Source organism: Montipora foliosa, chromosome 12 (genome assembly GCF_036669935.1).
Source record: "Montipora foliosa isolate CH-2021 chromosome 12, ASM3666993v2, whole genome shotgun sequence".
NCBI classification, from domain to species: Eukaryota; Metazoa; Cnidaria; class Anthozoa; order Scleractinia; family Acroporidae; genus Montipora; species Montipora foliosa.
Window position 1 is genome coordinate 31,764,660 of NC_090880.1, and position 15,589 is coordinate 31,780,248.

The following is a 15,589-nucleotide window of genomic DNA, read 5'->3' on the forward strand; positions in this document are numbered from 1 at the left end:
TTACGCATTTAGTTAATTTTGTGATCATTGCATCGCCTTCGGACAGGCGTCCCTCGACGGTTGCGGTCCACGTGGAAATTTCTTCCTCTGATTTGTCATTATTGAACATTTCTTCCACCACTTGGAGCTTAAGTTGTTCTATACTTTGAACTATTGTATTCAGGGAATCACGGTGCCTGGTGATTAAGAGCGCGCTTCCAGTGTTTTGAATTTCTTGCGATTTCCCCAGGGTAAACTGAAGGAGTTTCACTTTACCTTGAATTCCCTTTGATATGTCTTCCATGATCCACGCTGCTTCTTGTCAAAACGACTTCAGGTCCCGTAAAGGTGCCACTGTTTCGCGAATGCCAATACTCGAAAGGCCGTTCTTCGCAAACTTCAACTTTTATTTAACTGATGTCGCTCGTCTTCAACCTTTCTTCTCACACAGCTCAACTATCTGACAACGAACAGAACTTTTTGCAAAAAAAACATCCTAACACAATCAATCATTTTAGAACAAGACGCCGACCGGAAAACGCGGCATAAACATACTTTTAGCGATGTATGAACACCTAATCAACTAGTCAGTCGGTTCTGACGATAAACCACTAATTTCCGATTTAAATACAATTTAAGGAATCACAAATTGTTAAAGAAAACTACCGTCACACAATACAACTCAACTTTCTCAACAATATCGTTATTCTCTGATTTACATTATTATACCGTTTCTTTGACACGAGAATTACAGCGAAAGGAAAGCACAACTTTGTCGCGAATTTTCTATGATAAAAACTTGTTCAGAAATCCAAAATCTACGTTAACAGCACACACCAGGCCTACTCCTGAGTATCTGGCTAGAAAACATTTCCTCTGGCCGCGCCTCAGCCATTCGATGAGGGCCAGTCTCGTGCTTCTTAAGTTGCCTCGCTCATGCCCAAAAAGAATTCTGGGTAATTCTGCCATTCCATGACAAGGGAAGACTCCCGATTCTCATTTCATAGTTTTTTTCATAAGTGTCGGGCCACCCAGTCCTACCAGCAAAATAACGCATCGATTGAAGGTTTTAGCTTTCAAAACTTGCCCAGATTGTGTCAGTAGGTCCTGGAATTCGTCAACAGAAAGGCCAGAGAGACAACTTCACTCGTGAACCGCCATGTTTACAGCATAGCATTTTAGGCGTCCCAGTCTGCATGAAACCATCTCTCGCCTTTGTCTGAGACAAGACCAGACACGCACGGTTCTTACGTAACGTTTATGCCTACAAGATCAACCTAAATGTCAATTGCTGGAAAAAAACAAAAAAAACAAGAAACCAGCATGTTAATTTTTTTTGGTAGGCTAGGAAGAGCCAGAACATTTGCTGCGCATGCGCTGACGGAATGTTTGAACAAGAGAGAAAAACGCAGTACCTCCAGACACCGGCGCTGGAGCGTCGTACCAAACGAGTCATCCCGGGATTTCGGCCCGTGCGATCGCTTTTGGACGCAGTTGGCCCTTCGCTGCTTTCTGCTACCGACCTTGCCTCCCGGTACGGCATTGAGGGAGAGATATGTCGCCCCCTAAACCATATGTGACAAATCCCACGCCTACTCACAGCTCCAAACCGCCCTTGTCAATATAGCGTAAGAATTAGATGGCTTATATGTTCAAGAGAAAAGTTATTTTATCTGTCATATGGTAAGCACTGGAGTCGCAGATTACAAAGTGTACGCATGCGCCCTACTAAAGGTAACATACATACAGTCATAAGCTTTTTCCGAATAAGTACAGGAGCTAATATCTTCGAGACATTACACTTACAGCTAAAATACATAACATATACAGATACCTACTAAATACATAATACTAAAAGATATATTCATTAAAAAGAAAAGCCGCTGTACAAAATGCGGCCCTGGATTCTCTTTTAAAACCAGTAAACTCATAGGTACGGATAAAATCAGGTAGCGCATTCCGCAACTTAGGTGATACGTAAGAAAAAAGAGAACTAAGACCATAACTGGTTGTTCCAGGTTTATTGAGGAACAGCATGTGATTTCCGCGAAGATCATGCATAAGAAGGGGACGGGAGAGAAAACGTATTTTTTATGTAATCAGAAAAACCCTTTCTTCAAAAAAAAAAACAGCCAAAAAAAAACAACAACAAAAAACCACATACTTTTATCAAGAAATACGAGGAAATTTTGAATGCGCTTATTGCACAGAGATGTCGAGCTTGACTTTCGTAGTAAGAGGACAGGTAATCTGCAAATATAAATATCGTTATTCTCTTATTTACGTTATTATACCGTTTCTTTGACACGAGAATTACAGCGAAAGGAAAGCACAACTTTGTCGCGAATTTTCTATGATAAAAACTTGTTCAGAAATCCAAAATTTACGTTAACAGCACACACCAGGCCTACTCCTGAGTATCTGGCTAGAAAACATTTCCTCTGGCCGCGCTTCAGCCATTCGATGAGGGCCAGTCTCGTGCTTCTTAAGTTGCCTCGCTCATGCCCAAAAAGAATTCTGGGTAATTCTGCCATTCCATGACAAGGGAAGACTCCCGATTCTCATTTCATAGTTTTTTTCATAAGTGTCGGGCCACCCAGTCCTACCAGCAAAATAACGCATCGATTGAAGGTTTTAGCTTTCAAAACTTACCCAGATTGTGTCAGTAGGTCCTGGAATTCGTCAACAGAAAGGCCAGAGAGACAACTTCACTCGTGAACCGCCATGTTTACAGCAGAGCATTTTAGGCGTCCCAGTCTGCATGAAACCATCTCTCGCCTTTGTCTGAGACAAGACCAGACACGCACGGTTCTTACGTAACGTTTATGCCTACAAGATCAACCTAAATGTCAATTGCTGGAAAAAAACAAAAAAAAAAAGAAACCAGCATGTTAATTTTTTTTGGTAGGCTAGGTATCGAAGAGCCAGAACATTTGCTGCGCATGCGCTGACGGAATGTTTGAAGAAGAGAGAAAAACGCAGTACCTCCAGACACCGGCGCTGGAGCGTCGTACCAAACGAGTCATCCCGGGATTTCGGCCCGTGCGATCGCTTTTGGACGCAGTTGGCCCTTCGCTGCTTTCTGCTACCGACCTTGCCTCCCGGTACGGCATTGAGGGAGAGATATGTCGGCCCCTAAACCATATGTGACAAATCCCACGCCTACTCACAGCTCCAAACCGCCCTTGTCAATATAGCGTAAGAATTAGATGGCTTATATATTCAAGAGAAAAGTTATTTTATCTGTCATATGGTAAGCACTGGAGTCGCAGATTACAAAGTGTACGCATGCGCCCTACTAAAGGTAACATACATACAGTCATAAGCTTTTTCCGAATAAGTACAGGAGCTAATATCTTCGAGACATTACATTTACAGCTAAAATACATAACATATACAGATACCTACTAAATACATAATACTAAAAGATATATTCATTAAAAAGAAAAGCCGCTGTACAAAATGCGGCCCTGGATTCTCTTTTAAAACCAGTAAACTCATAGGTATGGATAAAATCAGGTAGCGCATTCCGCAACTTAGCTGATACGTAAGAAAAAAGAGAACTAAGACCATAACTGGTTGTTCCAGGTTTATTGAGGAACAGGATGTGATTTCCGCGACGATCATGCATAAGAAGGGGACGGGAGAGAAAACGTATTTTTCACGTAATCAGAAAAACCCTTTCTTCAAAAAAAAACAGCAAAAAAAAAAACAACAACAAAAAACCACATACTTTTATCAAGAAATACGAGGAAATTTTGAATGCGCTTATTACACAGAGATGTCGAGCTTGACTTTCGTAGTAAGAGGACAGGTAATCTGCAAATATAAATATCGTTATTCTCTTATCTACATTATTATACCGTTTCTTTGACACGAGAATTACAGCGAAAGGAAAGCACAACTTTGTCGCGAATTTTCTATGATAAAAACTTGTTCAGAAATCCAAAATTTACGTTAACAGCACACACCAGGCCTACTCCTGAGTATCTGGCTAGAAAACATTTCCTCTGGCCGCGCTTCAGCCACTCGATGAGGGCCAGTCTCGTGCTTCTTAAGTTGCCTCGCTCATGCCCAAAAAGAATTCTGGGTAATTCTGCCATTCCATGACAAGGGAAGACTCCCGATTCTCATTTCATAGTTTTTTTCATAAGTGTCGGGCCACCCAGTCCTACCAGCAAAATAACGCATCGATTGAACGTTTTAGCTTTCAAAACTTGCCCAGATTGTGTCAGTAGGTCCTGGAATTCGTCAACAGAAAGGCCAGAGAGACAACTTCACTCGTGAACCGCCATGTTTACAGCAGAGCATTTTAGGCGTCCCAGTCTGCATGAAACCATCTCTTGCCTTTGTCTGAGACAAGACCAGACACGCACGGTTCTTACGTAACGTTTATGCCTACAAGATCAACCTAAATGTCAATTGCTGGAAAAAAACAAAAAAAAAAAAAAAAAAAACCAGCATGTTAATTTTTTTGGTAGGCTAGGTATCGAAGAGCCAGAACATTTGCTGCGCATGCGCTGACGGAATGTTTGAACAAGAGAGAAAAACGCAGTACCTCCAGACACCGGCGCTGGAGCGTCGTACCAAACGAGTCATCCCGGGATTTCGGCCCGTGCGATCGCTTTTGGACGCAGTTGGCCCTTCGCTGCTTTCTGCTACCGACCTTGCCTCCCGGTACGGCATTGAGGGAGAGATATGTCGCCCCCTAAACCATATGTGACAAATCCCACGCCTACTCACAGCTCCAAACCGCCCTTGTCAATATAGCGTAAGAATTAGATGGCTTATATGTTCAAGAGAAAAGTTATTTTATCTGTCATATGGTAAGCACTGGAGTCGCAGATTACAAAGTGTACGCATGCGCCCTACTAAAGGTAACATACATACAGTCATAAGCTTTTTCCGAATAAGTACAGGAGCTAATATCTTCGAGACATTACATTTACAGCTAAAATACATAACATATACAGATACCTACTAAATACATAATACTAAAAGATATATTCATTAAAAAGAAAAGCCGCTGTACAAAATGCGGCCCTGGATTCTCTTTTAAAACCAGTAAACTCATAGGTACGGATAAAATCAGGTAGCGCATTCCGCAACTTAGGTGATACGTAAGAAAAAAGAGAACTAAGACCATAACTGGTTGTTCCAGGTTTATTGAGGAACAGCATGTGATTTCCGCGAAGATCATGCATAAGAAGGGGACGGGAGAGAAAACGTATTTTTCATGTAATCAGAAAAACCCTTTCTTCAAAAAAAAAACAGCCAAAAAAAAACAACAACAAAAAACCACATACTTTTATCAAGAAATACGAGGAAATTTTGAATGCGCTTATTGCACAGAGATGTCGAGCTTGACTTTCGTAGTAAGAGGACAGGTAATATGCAAATATAAATATCGTTATTCTCTTATTTACATTATTATACCGTTTCTTTGACACGAGAATTACAGCGAAAGGAAAGCACAACTTTGTCGCGAATTTTCTATGATAAAAACTTGTTCAGAAATCCAAAATTTACGTTAACAGCACACACCAGGCCTACTCCTGAGTATCTGGCTAGAAAACATTTCCTCTGGCCGCGCTTCAGCCATTCGATGAGGGCCAGTCTCGTGCTTCTTAAGTTGCCTCGCTCATGCCCAAAAAGAATTCTGGGTAATTCTGCCATTCCATGACAAGGGAAGACTCCCGATTCTCATTTCATAGTTTTTTTCATAAGTGTCGGGCCACCCAGTCCTACCAGCAAAATAACGCATCGATTGAAGGTTTTAGCTTTCAAAACTTGCCCAGATTGTGTCAGTAGGTCCTGGAATTCGTCAACAGAAAGGCCAGAGAGACAACTTCACTCGTGAACCGCCATGTTTACAGCAGAGCATTTTAGGCGTCCCAGTCTGCATGAAACCATCTCTCGCCTTTGTCTGAGACAAGACCAGACACGCACGGTTCTTACGTAACGTTTATGCCTACAAGATCAACCTAAATGTCAATTGCTGGAAAAAAACAAAAAAAAAAAGAAACCAGCATGTTAATTTTTTTTGGTAGGCTAGGTATCGAAGAGCCAGAACATTTGCTGCGCATGCGCTGACGGAATGTTTGAACAAGAGAGAAAAACGCAGTACCTCCAGACACCGGCGCTGGAGCGTCGTACCAAACGAGTCATCCCGGGATTTCGGCCCGTGCGATCGCTTTTGGACGCAGTTGGCCCTTCGCTGCTTTCTGCTACCGACCTTGCCTCCCGGTACGGCATTGAGGGAGAGATATGTCGGCCCCTAAACCATATGTGACAAATCCCACGCCTACTCACAGCTCCAAACCGCCCTTGTCAATATAGCGTAAGAATTAGATGGCTTATATATTCAAGAGAAAAGTTATTTTATCTGTCATATGGTAAGCACTGGAGTCGCAGATTACAAAGTGTACGCATGCGCCCTACTAAAGGTAACATACATACAGTCATAAGCTTTTTCCGAATAAGTACAGGAGCTAATATCTTCGAGACATTACATTTACAGCTAAAATACATAACATATACAGATACCTACTAAATACACAATACTAAAAGATATATTCATTAAAAAGAAAAGCCGCTGTACAAAATGCGGCCCTGGATTCTCTTTTAAAACCAGTAAACTCATAGGTATGGATAAAATCAGGTAGCGCATTCCGCAACTTAGCTGATACGTAAGAAAAAAGAGAACTAAGACCATAACTGGTTGTTCCAGGTTTATTGAGGAACAGGATGTGATTTCCGCGACGATCATGCATAAGAAGGGGACGGGAGAGAAAACGTATTTTTCACGTAATCAGAAAAACCCTTTCTTCAAAAAAAAAACAGCAAAAAAAAAAAACAACAACAAAAAACCACATACTTTTATCAAGAAATACGAGGAAATTTTGAATGCGCTTATTGCACAGAGATGTCGAGCTTGACTTTCGTAGTAAGAGGACAGGTAATCTGCAAATATAAATATCGTTATTCTCTTATTTACATTATTATACCGTTTCTTTGACACGAGAATTACAGCGAAAGGAAAGCACAACTTTGTCGCGAATTTTCTATGATAAAAACTTGTTCAGAAATCCAAAATTTACGTTAACAGCACACACCAGGCCTACTCCTGAGTATCTGGCTAGAAAACATTTCCTCTGGCCGCGCTTCAGCCATTCGATGAGGGCCAGTCTCGTGCTTCTTAAGTTGCCTCGCTCATGCCCAAAAAGAATTCTGGGTAATTCTGCCATTCCATGACAAGGGAAGACTCCCGATTCTCATTTCATAGTTTTTTTCATAAGTGTCGGGCCACCCAGTCCTACCAGCAAAATAACGCATCGATTGAAGGTTTTAGCTTTCAAAACTTGCCCAGATTGTGTCAGTAGGTCCTGGAATTCGTCAACAGAAAGGCCAGAGAGACAACTTCACTCGTGAACCGCCATGTTTACAGCAGAGCATTTTAGGCGTCCCAGTCTGCATGAAACCATCTCTCGCCTTTGTCTGAGACAAGACCAGACACGCACGGTTCTTACGTAACGTTTATGCCTACAAGATCAACCTAAATGTCAATTGCTGGAAAAAAACAAAAAAAAAAGAAACCAGCATGTTAATTTTTTTTGGTAGGCTAGGTATCGAAAAGCCAGAACATTTGCTGCGCATGCGCTGACGGAATGTTTGAACAAGAGAGAAAAACGCAGTACCTCCAGACACCGGCGCTGGAGCGTCGTACCAAACGAGTCATCCCGGGATTTCGGCCCGTGCGATCGCTTTTGGACGCAGTTGGCCCTTCGCTGCTTTCTGCTACCGACCTTGCCTCCCGGTACGGCATTGAGGGAGAGATATGTCGGCCCCTAAACCATATGTGACAAATCCCACGCCTACTCACAGCTCCAAACCGCCCTTGTCAATATAGCGTAAGAATTAGATGGCTTATATATTCAAGAGAAAAGTTATTTTATCTGTCATATGGTAAGCACTGGAGTCGCAGATTACAAAGTGTACGCATGCGCCCTAGTAAAGGTAACATACATACAGTCATAAGCTTTTTCCGAATAAGTACAGGAGCTAATATCTTCGAGACATTACATTTACAGCTAAAATACATAACATATACAGATACCTACTAAATACACAATACTAAAAGATATATTCATTAAAAAGAAAAGCCGCTGTACAAAATGCGGCCCTGGATTCTCTTTTAAAACCAGTAAACTCATAGGTATGGATAAAATCAGGTAGCGCATTCCGCAACTTAGCTGATACGTAAGAAAAAAGAGAACTAAGACCATAACTGGTTGTTCCAGGTTTATTGAGGAACAGGATGTGATTTCCGCGACGATCATGCATAAGAAGGGGACGGGAGAGAAAACGTATTTTTCACGTAATCAGAAAAACCCTTTCTTCAAAAAAAAACAGCAAAAAAAAAAAAACAACAACAAAAAACCACATACTTTTATCAAGAAATACGAGGAAATTTTGAATGCGCTTATTGCACAGAGATGTCGAGCTTGACTTTCGTAGTAAGAGGACAGGTAATCTGCAAATATAAATATCGTTATTCTCTTATTTACATTATTATACCGTTTCTTTGACACGAGAATTACAGCGAAAGGAAAGCACAACTTTGTCGCGAATTTTCTATGATAAAAACTTGTTCAGAAATCCAAAATTTACGTTAACAGCACACACCAGGCCTACTCCTGAGTATCTGGCTAGAAAACATTTCCTCTGGCCGCGCTTCAGCCATTCGATGAGGGCCAGTCTCGTGCTTCTTAAGTTGCCTCGCTCATGCCCAAAAGAATTCTGGGTAATTCTGCCATTCCATGACAAGGGAAGACTCCCGATTCTCATTTCATAGTTTTTTTCATAAGTGTCGGGCCACCCAGTCCTACCAGCAAAATAACGCATCGATTGAAGGTTTTAGCTTTCAAAACTTGCCCAGATTGTGTCAGTAGGTCCTGGAATTCGTCAACAGAAAGGCCAGAGAGACAACTTCACTCGTGAACCGCCATGTTTACAGCAGAGCATTTTAGGCGTCCCAGTCTGCATGAAACCATCTCTCGCCTTTGTCTGAGACAAGACCAGACACGCACGGTTCTTACGTAACGTTTATGCCTACAAGATCAACCTAAATGTCAATTGCTGGAAAAAAACAAAAAAAAAAGAAACCAGCATGTTAATTTTTTTGGTAGGCTAGGTATCGAAGAGCCAGAACATTTGCTGCGCATGCGCTGACGGAATGTTTGAACAAGAGAGAAAAACGCAGTACCTCCAGACACCGGCGCTGGAGCGTCGTACCAAACGAGTCATCCCGGGATTTCGGCCCGTGCGATCGCTTTTGGACGCAGTTGGCCCTTCGCTGCTTTCTGCTACCGACCTTGCCTCCCGGTACGGCATTGAGGGAGAGATATGTCGGCCCCTAAACCATATGTGACAAATCCCACGCCTACTCACAGCTCCAAACCGCCCTTGTCAATATAGCGTAAGAATTAGATGGCTTATATATTCAAGAGAAAAGTTATTTTATCTGTCATATGGTAAGCACTGGAGTCGCAGATTACAAAGTGTACGCATGCGCCCTACTAAAGGTAACATACATACAGTCATAAGCCTTTTCCGAATAAGTACAGGAGCTAATATCTTCGAGACATTACATTTACAGCTAAAATACATAACATATACAGATACCTACTAAATACACAATACTAAAAGATATATTCATTAAAAAGAAAAGCCGCTGTACAAAATGCGGCCCTGGATTCTCTTTTAAAACCAGTAAACTCATAGGTATGGATAAAATCAGGTAGCGCATTCCGCAACTTAGCTGATACGTAAGAAAAAAGAGAACTAAGACCATAACTGGTTGTTCCAGGTTTATTGAGGAACAGGATGTGATTTCCGCGACGATCATGCATAAGAAGGGGACGGGAGAGAAAACGTATTTTTCACGTAATCAGAAAAACCCTTTCTTCAAAAAAAAACAGCAAAAAAAAAAAACAACAACAAAAAACCACATACTTTTATCAAGAAATACGAGGAAATTTTGAATGCGCTTATTGCACAGAGATGTCGAGCTTGACTTTCGTAGTAAGAGGACAGGTAATCTGCAAATATAAATATCGTTATTCTCTTATTTACATTATTATACCGTTTCTTTGACACGAGAATTACAGCGAAAGGAAAGCACAACTTTGTCGCGAATTTTCTATGATAAAAACTTGTTCAGAAATCCAAAATTTACGTTAACAGCACACACCAGGCCTACTCCTGAGTATCTGGCTAGAAAACATTTCCTCTGGCCGCGCTTCAGCCATTCGATGAGGGCCAGTCTCGTGCTTCTTAAGTTGCCTCGCTCATGCCCAAAAAGAATTCTGGGTAATTCTGCCATTCCATGACAAGGGAAGACTCCCGATTCTCATTTCATAGTTTTTTTCATAAGTGTCGGGCCACCCAGTCCTACCAGCAAAATAACGCATCGATTGAAGGTTTTAGCTTTCAAAACTTGCCCAGATTGTGTCAGTAGGTCCTGGAATTCGTCAACAGAAAGGCCAGAGAGACAACTTCACTCGTGAACCGCCATGTTTACAGCAGAGCATTTTAGGCGTCCCAGTCTGCATGAAACCATCTCTCGCCTTTGTCTGAGACAAGACCAGACACGCACGGTTCTTACGTAACGTTTATGCCTACAAGATCAACCTAAATGTCAATTGCTGGAAAAAAACAAAAAAAAAAAAGAAACCAGCATGTTAATTTTTTTTGGTAGGCTAGGTATCGAAGAGCCAGAACATTTGCTGCGCATGCGCTGACGGAATGTTTGAACAAGAGAGAAAAACGCAGTACCTCCAGACACCGGCGCTGGAGCGTCGTACCAAACGAGTCATCCCGGGATTTCGGCCCGTGCGATCGCTTTTGGACGCAGTTGGCCCTTCGCTGCTTTCTGCTACCGACCTTGCCTCCCGGTACGGCATTGAGGGAGAGATATGTCGGCCCCTAAACCATATGTGACAAATCCCACGCCTACTCACAGCTCCAAACCGCCCTTGTCAATATAGCGTAAGAATTAGATGGCTTATATATTCAAGAGAAAAGTTATTTTATCTGTCATATGGTAAGCACTGGAGTCGCAGATTACAAAGTGTACGCATGCGCCCTACTAAAGGTAACATACATACAGTCATAAGCCTTTTCCGAATAAGTACAGGAGCTAATATCTTCGAGACATTACATTTACAGCTAAAATACATAACATATACAGATACCTACTAAATACACAATACTAAAAGATATATTCATTAAAAAGAAAAGCCGCTGTACAAAATGCGGCCCTGGATTCTCTTTTAAAACCAGTAAACTCATAGGTATGGATAAAATCAGGTAGCGCATTCCGCAACTTAGCTGAAACGTAAGAAAAAAGAGAACTAAGACCATAACTGGTTGTTCCAGGTTTATTGAGGAACAGGATGTGATTTCCGCGACGATCATGCATAAGAAGGGGACGGGAGAGAAAACGTATTTTTCACGTAATCAGAAAAACCCTTTCTTCAAAAAAAAACAGCAAAAAAAAAAAACAACAACAAAAAACCACATACTTTTATCAAGAAATACGAGGAAATTTTGAATGCGCTTATTGCACAGAGATGTCGAGCTTGACTTTCGTAGTAAGAGGACAGGTAATCTGCAAATATAAATATCGTTATTCTCTTATTTACATTATTATACCGTTTCTTTGACACGAGAATTACAGCGAAAGGAAAGCACAACTTTGTCGCGAATTTTCTATGATAAAAACTTGTTCAGAAATCCAAAATTTACGTTAACAGCACACACCAGGCCTACTCCTGAGTATCTGGCTAGAAAACATTTCCTCTGGCCGCGCTTCAGCCATTCGATGAGGGCCAGTCTCGTGCTTCTTAAGTTGCCTCGCTCATGCCCAAAAAGAATTCTGGGTAATTCTGCCATTCCATGACAAGGGAAGACTCCCGATTCTCATTTCATAGTTTTTTTCATAAGTGTCGGGCCACCCAGTCCTACCAGCAAAATAACGCATCGATTGAAGGTTTTAGCTTTCAAAACTTGCCCAGATTGTGTCAGTAGGTCCTGGAATTCGTCAACAGAAAGGCCAGAGAGACAACTTCACTCGTGAACCGCCATGTTTACAGCAGAGCATTTTAGGCGTCCCAGTCTGCATGAAACCATCTCTCGCCTTTGTCTGAGACAAGACCAGACACGCACGGTTCTTACGTAACGTTTATGCCTACAAGATCAACCTAAATGTCAATTGCTGGAAAAAAACAAAAAAAACAAGAAACCAGCATGTTAATTTTTTTTGGTAGGCTAGGTATCGAAGAGCCAGAACATTTGCTGCGCATGCGCTGACGGAATGTTTGAACAAGAGAGAAAAACGCAGTACCTCCAGACACCGGCGCTGGAGCGTCGTACCAAACGAGTCATCCCGGGATTTCGGCCCGTGCGATCGCTTTTGGACGCAGTTGGCCCTTCGCTGCTTTCTGCTACCGACCTTGCCTCCCGGTACGGCATTGAGGGAGAGATATGTCGGCCCCTAAACCATATGTGACAAATCCCACGCCTACTCACAGCTCCAAACCGCCCTTGTCAATATAGCGTAAGAATTAGATGGCTTATATATTCAAGAGAAAAGTTATTTTATCTGTCATATGGTAAGCACTGGAGTCGCAGATTACAAAGTGTACGCATGCGCCCTACTAAAGGTAACATACATACAGTCATAAGCCTTTTCCGAATAAGTACAGGAGCTAATATCTTCGAGACATTACATTTACAGCTAAAATACATAACATATACAGATACCTACTAAATACACAATACTAAAAGATATATTCATTAAAAAGAAAAGCCGCTGTACAAAATGCGGCCCTGGATTCTCTTTTAAAACCAGTAAACTCATAGGTATGGATAAAATCAGGTAGCGCATTCCGCAACTTAGCTGAAACGTAAGAAAAAAGAGAACTAAGACCATAACTGGTTGTTCCAGGTTTATTGAGGAACAGGATGTGATTTCCGCGACGATCATGCATAAGAAGGGGACGGGAGAGAAAACGTATTTTTCACGTAATCAGAAAAACCCTTTCTTCAAAAAAAAACAGCAAAAAAAAAAACAACAACAAAAAACCACATACTTTTATCAAGAAATACGAGGAAATTTTGAATGCGCTTATTGCACAGAGATGTCGAGCTTGACTTTCGTAGTAAGAGGACAGGTAATCTGCAAATATAAATATCGTTATTCTCTTATTTACATTATTATACCGTTTCTTTGACACGAGAATTACAGCGAAAGGAAAGCACAACTTTGTCGCGAATTTTCTATGATAAAAACTTGTTCAGAAATCCAAAATTTACGTTAACAGCACACACCAGGCCTACTCCTGAGTATCTGGCTAGAAAACATTTCCTCTGGCCGCGCTTCAGCCATTCGATGAGGGCCAGTCTCGTGCTTCTTAAGTTGCCTCGCTCATGCCCAAAAGAATTCTGGGTAATTCTGCCATTCCATGACAAGGGAAGACTTCCGATTCTCATTTCATAGTTTTTTTCATAAGTGTCGGGCCACCCAGTCCTACCAGCAAAATAACGCATCGATTGAAGGTTTTAGCTTTCAAAACTTGCCCAGATTGTGTCAGTAGGTCCTGGAATTCGTCAACAGAAAGGCCAGAGAGACAACTTCACTCGTGAACCGCCATGTTTACAGCAGAGCATTTTAGACGTCCCAGTCTGCATGAAACCATCTCTCGCCTTTGTCTGAGACAAGACCAGACACGCACGGTTCTTACGTAACGTTTATGCCTACAAGATCAACCTAAATGTCAATTGCTGGAAAAAAACAAAAAAAAAAAGAAACCAGCATGTTAATTTTTTTTGGTAGGCTAGGTATCGAAGAGCCAGAACATTTGCTGCGCATGCGCTGACGGAATGTTTGAACAAGAGAGAAAAACGCAGTACCTCCAGACACCGGCGCTGGAGCGTCGTACCAAACGAGTCATCCCGGGATTTCGGCCCGTGCGATCGCTTTTGGACGCAGTTGGCCCTTCGCTGCTTTCTGCTACCGACCTTGCCTCCCGGTACGGCATTGAGGGAGAGATATGTCGGCCCCTAAACCATATGTGACAAATCCCACGCCTACTCACAGCTCCAAACCGCCCTTGTCAATATAGCGTAAGAATTAGATGGCTTATATATTCAAGAGAAAAGTTATTTTATCTGTCATATGGTAAGCACTGGAGTCGCAGATTACAAAGTGTACGCATGCGCCCTACTAAAGGTAACATACATACAGTCATAAGCCTTTTCCGAATAAGTACAGGAGCTAATATCTTCGAGACATTACATTTACAGCTAAAATACATAACATATACAGATACCTACTAAATACACAATACTAAAAGATATATTCATTAAAAAGAAAAGCCGCTGTACAAAATGCGGCCCTGGATTCTCTTTTTAAACCAGTAAACTCATAGGTATGGATAAAATCAGGTAGCGCATTCCGCAACTTAGCTGAAACGTAAGAAAAAAGAGAACTAAGACCATAACTGGTTGTTCCAGGTTTATTGAGGAACAGGATGTGATTTCCGCGACGATCATGCATAAGAAGGGGACGGGAGAGAAAACGTATTTTTCACGTAATCAGAAAAACCCTTTCTTCAAAAAAAAACAGCAAAAAAAAAAAACAACAACAAAAAACCACATACTTTTATCAAGAAATACGAGGAAATTTTGAATGCGCTTATTGCACAGAGATGTCGAGCTTGACTTTCGTAGTAAGAGGACAGGTAATCTGCAAATATAAATATCGTTATTCTCTTATTTACATTATTATACCGTTTCTTTGACACGAGAATTACAGCGAAAGGAAAGCACAACTTTGTCGCGAATTTTCTATGATAAAAACTTGTTCAGAAATCCAAAATTTACGTTAACAGCACACACCAGGCCTACTCCTGAGTATCTGGCTAGAAAACATTTCCTCTGGCCGCGCTTCAGCCATTCGATGAGGGCCAGTCTCGTGCTTCTTAAGTTGCCTCGCTCATGCCCAAAAAGAATTCTGGGTAATTCTGCCATTCCATGACAAGGGAAGACTCCCGATTCTCATTTCATAGTTTTTTTCATAAGTGTCGGGCCACCCAGTCCTACCAGCAAAATAACGCATCGATTGAAGGTTTTAGCTTTCAAAACTTGCCCAGATTGTGTCAGTAGGTCCTGGAATTCGTCAACAGAAAGGCCAGAGAGACAACTTCACTCGTGAACCGCCATGTTTACAGCAGAGCATTTTAGGCGTCCCAGTCTGCATGAAACCATCTCTCGCCTTTGTCTGAGACAAGACCAGACACGCACGGTTCTTACGTAACGTTTATGCCTACAAGATCAACCTAAATGTCAATTGCTGGAAAAAAACAAAAAAAACAAGAAACCAGCATGTTAATTTTTTTTGGTAGGCTAGGTATCGAAGAGCCAGAACATTTGCTGCGCATGCGCTGACGGAATGTTTGAACAAGAGAGAAAAACGCAGTACCTCCAGACACCGGCGCTGGAGCGTCGTACCAAACGAGTCATCCCGGGATTTCGGCCCGTGCGATCG